Here is a 10124-nt window from a genome sequence, read left to right on the forward strand (position 1 = left end):
GGTTGAATGCTTATTTGCTTCAGCCCACAACCAGCACTAGATGAATTTTCTAAGTCAAAGCCTTTTATTACCATATCATCAATCAAATATCCGTACGTAGATAAACACCCAAGCTTTACCCGGGACTCGAACCCAGAGCCCCTCGCAACGTAAGCCAGTGTGCATCCGACTACGCTACGGTGGTGTGCTAAGGCAGGGAAGAATACCATTGATCCCTTTAATTATTTTCAAAAAAATGCCGTTCATATCGAAGAGCATGTGTTTTGACAATTCGTTTAAGCAGTTTATGAACAACATAAATATTATTCAATTTAACTTCAGCATTAATAAAAAATACTAATCAAACAAATGGAAAGCAATGTGATTCAAGAATAAAAATATAATCTCAAGTTAAAATAATGAAAAACAGTCAGAGATAGAAAACATAATACGCCAAATTGTTTCAACAATTTTTTTTAGTCATAATGAATGACAATTTAATATTTAAAAATTAGGTAATATAGCATATCATAATATTTAACTATTTATGGAAGGGAGTTGAAAGTGTTGAAAAGGAAATGTAGGAGGCTGCATGCGAGGGCAAGGAAGCTTGGGGGAGAGGAGATAGAGGCGGAAATGAAGGCGCTTGGGAAGGAACTAGGGAGGAAATCGCGGGAAGCAAGGGATGCTTACATGGAACAGCTGATGGGGGAAGGGGGGACGGTAAATGGGACGGAGCTCTACAGATACATAAGAAGAGTGAAGGGTGAGGAGGGAATAGGGGTTCTCAGAGGAGGAGGGGGGCAGGAATATACAGAGGACAGGGAAAAGGCAGACTTACTGCAGGAGAAATATCTGGCAGTATTTACAAAGGGGGAGGCATGGGAGGGTAAAGAGGACGACAGTTTAATGGGCAGGAAGGCCTTTGAGCTGCGACTGACAGATGTAATTAAGGTGATCAGGAGGTTGAAAGGGAGAAAGGCAGCTGGGCCAGATGGTATAGGGAATAGTCATTTGAAGTTGGGTGATAGGGAGATTGGGAAGTACCTGTTGGAGGTTTTCAAGCAGTCTCTGGAGGAGGGGAAACTACCAATGGAATGGAAGGAGGCAGTGGTAGTTCCCATCTACAAGGGGGGAAATGATAAGGCGGAGCCAGGAAGTTACAGGCCGGTCAGTTTGACGTCCTGTGTAGGAAAAGTGATGGAGAGGTTGGTAGGAAGGTACGTAAAGGGGGAAATGGAAGATCTGGGGTGGGTGGATAACAGGCAGCATGGATTCAGGATGGGGTTTTCATGCGAGACCCAGATGGCTGGGCTGTTGGAAGACCTGGTGGAAGCGGTGGACGGGGGGAAGCAGATAGATGCAATCTTTATAGATTTTGAAAAGGCGTTTGATAAGGTCCCCCATAGGAGGTTAATGGAAAAGGTTGAGTTGCTGGTGAGGGATGGAAGGGTGGTAAACTGGGTGGGTGATTTCCTGAGGAATAGAAGACAAAGAGTGAGAGTGGGTGAGGAAAGCTCCGAGGAGGGGGAAGTGACGTCGGGGGTGCCACAGGGGAGTGTGCTGGGGCCTCTGTTGTTCACAATTATGATAAACGATCTGGGGGAGGGCATGAAAGCCAGATGGAGGCTATTTGCAGATGACTGTGTAGTGTATGAGGTTGTGGGGGAAGGGGGATGTTTAGCAGAGGACTTGATAAGGTTGGAGCAATGGACGGAGAAAAATGGAATGTCCTTGAATGTTGGTAAGTCAAAAGTTGTCAGATTTACAAAGAGGAGGAAAGTCACACGGAATGTATATTACTGGAAGGGGCAGGAGATAAGAGAGGCAGCAGGATATAAGTACCTGGGGGTGACACTGAAAAATGACCTAGGATGGGCGGAGCACATAGAGGGGGTGGTCAGGAGGGGAAGGCAGGCGCTGGGGTTGCTTGGTAGGACCCTGCAGGGAGCTGGGAGGAGGACAAAGGAGAAGGCATACTCCACATTGGTCAGGCCAATGTTGGAGTATGCGGCGGCGGTCTGGGACCCCTACCTGGTGACTGAGGTGAAGGAGCTGGAAGGGGTGCAGCGCAGAGAGGCTAGGTGGGTGATGGGAATGTGGAGAAGGAGGGAGGGGCAGGATGGGAAACTGCATAGCCCAACGGAAATGATTAAGGAGTTGGGGTGGGAAACGTTACAGAGGAGAAGAAGAGTGGAAAGGTTGGTCAGGATGTTCAAGGTGCTGAAGGGGGAAGGGGGATGGGGGCAATTGGGAAGCAAAGTACATAGAGGGGAGTACAGAGGACGAAGAGACCACAGATGTAAGCTCCAGAGGGTGTGGAGGCGGATGGAGAGAGGGCGGAACACCTTCCTGGTGAGGACGGGGAGGGAGTGGAATGAGCTGGGGGAGGAAATGGTGGAGGTCAGGGATGGGAGGGAGCTGAGGAGAAAGCTGATGGAGGGGGGGGGGAGAGGGGAGTGAGTGGGAGTTCCTGCCACCGGGTGAAAGCCCAATTGCAGGTTAATAAGTAATAATAACTTACTATGATGTCGACCCAAGTGTCTCCTCTGCTCATAAAGACTATTATGCTGCGCCAACCCCTGTTCCACCCCTGCCCCGTGCAGTGTGATATTGTGTTAATTGTGTATTAAGAACATACTGACGTCGTCCGACCGAAGGCCACCCTAAAGCCCGACCTGCAACCACCAGTATCCGACCCCACTAACGGAATGCACCCCTAGCCATGGCCCACCCGAGTCAGGCGAGCGCCGGAACAAAAGGTAGCATTAAAAACCATGCCCTAATAAACCAGCCACCGCAGTCCCCGTGTATGATAAATTAAAATAATTTAATGGCAACACCACTTTTAATTAAAAAAAAAACATGCGAGGGAAGTGCGAAGTAGCACGTAGGAGTACCCGGGTCACTCACGTGTGAATTTTTATTAATACATTTGTGAGTGCTCCCCTTGCGGCCTTCAGCCTAATTTAAATAAAGTAGTGTCTGATGTAATTATAACCTCCCCAATTTTTGTTTATCAATCGCCACTGGAGCAGTCAACAAGTGACGAACAGTCTCCAGTGAGACTCGCATTGTTCAAACTTAATTAATGTAAACTTGTTAAACCCAATTCCCAAAACATATATGTGTATTAGGTTAATTTTTATTATTTAATGTGTGAATTTAGAGCCACTTTCAATCTCCTATTAATTTTATAATTTCTGAATAACGGAACTTTATAAACTTTGGCGCGGGCGGATGCTGAGCCCTCCCCTCGTGCCAGGGCCAGACGCCAGTACCGAGCGACTCGTGGACAGGGACGGACATGCGTCGCACGGGGAGTCTTCAACCTTTGTCTTCACCGCATTCACTCTTGGTAATTATAGTCACTCTACAAAACTTTTTCTTATTTAACTCCCTGTGTGCACCCAATCCTTTTACGGTGTAGGGCCTATCCCAGCCGCTTAAACGTAAACTCCCCGCACAACGCATTACGCGGGGCAGTGCAGCATATGGCTCGGGCCGACTCCCGCAACCACAGACTTTCGGGTAATCGCCGTGTGCACAGGCACCGGCAACAACGGCTTAAAGACTTTTAACGAATTTCATAGTGAGCCGTGGTCCACACAGGTGGGCCCGGGCATCGCCATTCGCAATTTACGGGATTGGCCACCTCCAATCGAACTCCCTCCCCCATTTTCAGTAACAACCAGCCTTCCCGCTATGAACTAGACCGGACCTCGAACACGAGAACCCGGACGACGGCAATACCTATATGTTTAATGTTTAATATGTAATATGCTTAATGTGTAATGTTTAATATTTTTTACATAATATTTAGTAGTATTAATGATTATATGTTTTTTCTAAAAACTATATAAATTGACGCTGTCCCCGCTGCCTGTTTTGGAAATTACACTATTTGAAAGGATTTAAAGAATTTTGAGCTCAAGGGCAGGGTTCCTGGCCTCGTGGCTGCAGGCAGGGACGCGTTGGCAAAGGACTCCCCGGGCTTTTATGGCCTCCCAGGACGCCGTATTAGAGAAAACACACACGTACGTTTAACAGATTTATTACGTCGCACAGGTTACACTTCTCTACGTCACACGAGGCACTCTCACACGACTGGCCGCCTCATCGTCGACCTCCGCTCAGCCTACACCACCCTCAGTTGGCGGTACTTTTTACGGTCGCTTGATAGCCCGGCGACTAGTACTTTAAGAGAGGTAGGTAACCCGGCGAGTTATGGAGACGAATGATCGGGTGAGCGGCGAGCCCGTTATGCACACATGATTTATTGGTGCGGGATGTAACACGGGCACACTAACGGCTGATTTAACAAGTACACTTAACAAAGAACATTACGCTAGAGTCAATAATGGTTAGTCCCGGGTTCAGGGTGAAGTTCCAGTGTCCCACTCAGGTGGTCACGTAAGGGTAGATAGTCCGCGTGGTGGCGAGGGCCACGTTAAGCTGGGCATGGGCACGGCGGAATCCGGCGGGATATCTCGTCCGTGACCGTTGCACGTCCCAGGTGATGAATCGTCTGTAAGCTTAGTTTCGCATTCGGCACAGTGCCGCCTCGCGTGGGTGATGAACTAATTCCCCGAGGTTTTTTTTAAAAGTGTGAGGCGCAGGCGCCACGGCGGGCCGCCTAAATAATTCTACGTAGCACAAGAAAGAATCGGTGGCGAGTCACACATTTTATCGAAAGACCGCACGAAATATCGTATGGCCGGTTAGGGCCGACCGGGGAGCTGTTGAAACGGTTTGACTATAATTACCTATTGTTGTTAATGTTGAGATTGGCACGAAAGATGAGTGCTCCCCATGCGCGGGGCTGCCGGCCCTGGTGAGTGCTGGATGGCTACTGCCCGCTCACCCTGGCGACCGGGCCAGGAAGGGGGGAAATTCCGCGGGAAACTGCGGAGCGCGGGAAGATGATTCCAGCCAGTTTTGTGAACGATATTGGTTTACAAAATGCTTAATTAATTAACAATAATTATTGGTTGTTTTAAAAGTTTTAGTTTTTGATTATTTTATCAAATGCATGTACACAAACTACCTAGTCGCGCAATGCCACACCCGGCCGGGCGCTTTGCACACGTAGGGGGCCGTGACTGACGTCACGCTGTTCGGGGCACTACACTACGTTGCACGCGCGGGCGTGTTCGTGGCACAGCACTGGTCAGGTGTTGAGGACACATAACGGCCTGTGCTCTCAGAGGGAGCACCGACGACGGCATCAAAATAATTACGTGACTTTGTTCACCGGGCGACGAAGCCGAGGACAACACCCGGAATCTCTCTGAGCGCAGCACGTGTCGCGGAATGGGGAGAGGACGTGTGGAGAGGCGCGATGCGAGGCAGGAGAAGGGCAGTAGGCATCTGGCGACTGGACGAGGCAGACGTGTGCGGAGACCAGAGTCGCAGAGCAATGACGGGTGAGACCGAGCCTGAGAAGTGGGGATTTTACGACTACGTGTGATACGCCGTAAATCATCATTGTAAATAGTTTTTAATTGTATATAAGGGTTTTTGTGACTAGACATTGCGTGTAGCAGCAGGCACGTCATTACCGTAGCGAGACGGACTTTGTCTTTAACTTAACTTTCTCACCGCTATCATCTAGAAGGGGCCATAGCTAGCTTTTCGCACGTTCGCACCACGAGACCACGGGGGGCAGCCCGCACTTGGCGCCTGCCCACCGAAACAATTGCAGCCGAGATTCACTCCGCGGAGGGACGGGTGTTGTGCCACAGGTAGCCCCATGTAAAGGGACTGTGTGAGGGGTTAATTAAATAAGTTGCATCCAAACTGACAAACTTTTATTGTAGTGCGGATAATGGTATTTTCCCCCCGCCACAAGGCCTGAACCCCTATCCGAGTACAGAACGCAACCAGCATCATTGGGGGGTGATATCCGTGACTACGAAAAGTGTCGCACAACTAGTGTGGCCAGTTCATAATAAATTCATGCTGACGTCGTCCGACCGAAGGCCACCCTAAAGCCCGACCTGCAACCGCCAGTATTCAACCCGCAAAAGGAACGCGCCCCTAGCCATGGCCCACCCGAGTCAGGCGAGCCACCAGCAACCAAGGTAGAACCTGGCCCCCCCCTAATAAACAGACCGTTATTACAGCCGACCACGTTACAAAAACAAACACAGAATATTAAACAGTATTGCGTATAAATTAAAAGTTGGTTAACGAAAGTGCGACGTAGGAGTGCCCGGGCACTCACATGTGTAAATACGCCGATACGTGTGTGAGTGTCCCCCTGGCGGCCTTATACCTAAATTAGTCAATGAACCCATGTGACATAATTATTAACCCCTTGTGTTGCGTTATTACCCCCACCAGAGCAGTCCGGCAAGAGATGAACAGTCGCTGGTGTGACGTAAAATTTAAATGAAATAATTCTTAAACATACTAACTTCAATTTGTAGAAGAGACGAGTGATCTTAATTCAGCCTTAATAATTAATGTAAGAATTTAACGCCCTTAAATTCTCTTATTAACATGTCACATTAGAAACTAACGTAATGAGGTCAACCCTGGCGCGAGGGACACCGAGCCTCGGCCGGACGCCATGACATGACGCCAGTACAGCGCGACTTGTGGACCGGGGCGAACGCACGTCCCACGGAGAGACATCATCCATTGTCTGCATTGAACTTACTTCTGGTAATTATAGTCACTTCCTCGAAACCTCTTTTTACTTATCTCTCCGTGCATACCCGGTCCAATTTTCGGTCCAGGACTTAATCCGGCCGCATAACATTTAAAAACCCCTGCACCACACTTGGTCTGCGGGGTAGTTTCAGCATACGGCACGGGCCGCCTCCCGAAGAACAGAACTTTAATTAAAACCAGTCGCTCCGGCGCTGACCCCACCCCGTAAGGGAACTTTGAGCGAATTTAGATGCGGTCCACGCTCCACTACAGTGGACGCGAACACCGCCTCGAGACATTGTTATACGGGATTGGCCGCCTCCAATCACCCTCACCCCTCTTTTGAGTAACCAGGCTCAGAACCGCCTAGTGCCACGCTAATGCGTAATAATTAGTAACTTTGTGCGACGCCTTGAATCTAGAACGTTTTCTTTTGTAAACTTGTGCGACGCGTCACCGCGTAACATTCAATAAACTTGTGCAACGCACTTTCGCGTAACATTTTTTGTGAACTTGTGCCACGTCTTATTATGTAACTTTCAAACTATCTTTGTGTAATTGTGTAACTTCTGTATTGTGTGACATCACCCTCTGTACGACGTGGCGTGTAATCAACGGTATTACACCTAAACCACAGTCGCATGAATAAACGACGCACGTCATTTGTTGCATCACTTCAGCGTATGATTAATTAACCATACGACTCCCAACCACCGCCAAGTAGGGAATTCCTCATAACCCACGCAACATCGCAGACGGTCCTAGTGGGCCACGCAGGGCAATCGACCCCACGACCCACCTATCGACTAGAAATAGAGCTAGTCTGGCGCCCACCCGGACACATTACATTCACAACAGCCATTCCCGCTAGGAGCCGCACCGGTACTCGAGCCCGAGACCTCGGACGACGGCAATGCTGAACATTTTTATGAAATATTTATTAAATTTTGAGTGAGCCGGGCAGAGACGCGGCGCGGCAGTGCCGAGCGTGGGAGACGCAGCTGCGAGCGGAAGCCGGAGCGACAAGATAGCGGCGGATCATGTTGCAGCGCGTCCCACGGCTCTGGCACAACTGTTATAAGTTAATAGTGACCTACTGCTATAGCTAGTCATCAGCAATTTGTATGAGTTAATTTTTAGAAAAGTTTACAACTTCAATAGAACTATCAACAAATACAGTGTATCTCTTTGTGTCTGTTATCTGCCTTAATAAATGAAAATGTTTATTCTTAAAAGGTATAAAATTTCAGAACATAAAAATTGATGAAATTTTTTTTGAGAAATTCCAGATCTCTAGTCTTTTCTTAAGGGGAAACATAGGAAAATTGTCGTAGTCGCGGATATCACCCCCCCCCCTCCCCTCCTGTGATGCTGGTTGTGTTCTGTACTCGGGTCGGGGTGGTGGGTGGGGATGTGGTTGAGGCCGGCAGACGTTTTCTCGGCTGCGTTAACTAAAGCTCTGTCTCCTGGAGTCGGCCAGGTCCGGATAATGGCTGTCCTTAAGGCGTCCTGTAGCCCATGGCCTTAAGGCAGAAAATTACGACGGCCGGGTTAATCCCTGCACCGTAAAAACCGACCCGGGGTCGCGTGGGGAGTTGACGTTAAAGAAGGTTTGAGACATGACTATAATTACCAGTGTGAAAGATCAGAGAATTGCAAGTTAAAGGCTCCGGAATAACAAACACTTTCGTCCCGGGCCGCGAGCTGATCAGAATTGCCGGAGGCGGTTGCCGTGCTTTGTGTTGGGGTGGGTGGGGGGGGGGGGGGACAGTTACGCCGCGCGCCAAGCCACGAGTCAAGAAAGAGATTATCGTTATTCGGTTTAATATTTTATAACTTACTCACTAAATGTACATGACCCGTGTGTGATTAATTATTCAGGTGATAATTTCATTTCTAAACATTGACTAAAGTTTTAATTGCTAACATTCAAACTTTATTATTTGAAAAAATTAGTCAAAAGAAAGACTCGCAATTAAATGCTAAAAACCACTGGTTCTGTTTATGTTTGTGGTTTTTCCTGGATGTTGCTTCAACACTTTATCTTACACTTAATTTAAGCCCTTGGGCCGTGATGAAACTTAAGGGCGTTCGTTAATTACTGTGCCCTGAGGGGACTTGCACTTGTGTGCTACAATGCACTTCTCGACTCATGTGTTGATTAAATAAGATTGTTTTACCAGTGCGTTCAGCGATTAATTGACAGTTGTGCGCGCTAGGTGGAGTTCTGTGGCAAAATTGTAACACTGGGAGTACTTGCGTCACAGCTCCGCGCTTGACCTGGGTTGGGTTTACTAGGGGTGCGTTCCACCAGCAGGAGCTAATACTGGCGGGCTGATACAGGGCTCGGATGGCCTCCGGTGGTACGACGTCAGTATTAGGTCACATACCTTAAAGCTTGGGTTTTTTACATCATGTGTTCTGTGTTAGCATACTTTTCAATCATAATAGGATCCCCATGTAGTATTGTGTTGGGGTCTTTTATTCAGCACATCATGTTCAGTGTATTATCCCAGTGCATCAAACCTGTACAACACGAGTGCCTATTAGGTAATTAGTCTGGTTCAATGATCAGTATCGTGGTCAGTAGTAATATTCGCTACAGAAGAGATCCCGCAATGATCTAGAGGACCAGCTTCCTTCCGCACTCCATAATGTGATGCGTACCAACGAGTCTCCGACTCCATGCAAGGAAAAGTTCATGGCATACAAATTAAATGTACAGTGAGTGTGTTTATTAAACAACATATACAAATACATCGCCTATTATTCGGTAGGGTAGTAGCATCCTTGGAATTTGAAACACACTGGGATAAACTTTTCTGGCTCCACACTCTACTGCCTGGAAGCCACATGGTGACATCAGGCCCTAGAAGTCATGCAGTCTCTCATTACTCTGTATGTTGGTGCACGGGTAAATCACACATAAACTGGCGCCATATCATTACCGCCCTTAAGAGTCGTCACAGGAGGCAATAGGTATCGTATATTTTTTTTTATCGAGTGTTCATTCTCTATGAGTTAAGTAGCATTGTTCCAGAGTGTTTTATGACTATTATTTATATCAGATAAAAGTTTAATTTTTGGCTTCAGTAAGTCCAATTTTTTTGCAGTGAAAGGTATAATTTTCGGTTAGAATATGTATAATTTTTTTGCCATAAAATGTTTGGGTTTTTGGCTTTGAAAATTTATATTATTTTGAATTTAAAAAACAACAACATAGAACTTAGGTAATGTGCACTTGAATGGCCACTATTTTTCTCGAAACTAGTGTTTCACAACGATAATTAAAGTTCAGGGAAATAATTGCATGCTATAAATTATAATATAATAAAACCTGTTGGAAATATGGATTACATGATCTTCACATTCAAATTGCGCGCGCTTGGTTGTGTAGTTGAGGTTCTTCACTTGGTTGGAGCGCTACAAGCGGTGTTTAGTTTGTAAACTTGTGAAATTCCATTCTGTGCTCTCTTTTTCTCTGACTA

The sequence above is a fragment of the Bacillus rossius genome, chromosome 8, assembly GCF_032445375.1.
Source record: "Bacillus rossius redtenbacheri isolate Brsri chromosome 8, Brsri_v3, whole genome shotgun sequence".
In the NCBI taxonomy this organism is placed as follows: Eukaryota; Metazoa; Arthropoda; class Insecta; order Phasmatodea; family Bacillidae; genus Bacillus; species Bacillus rossius.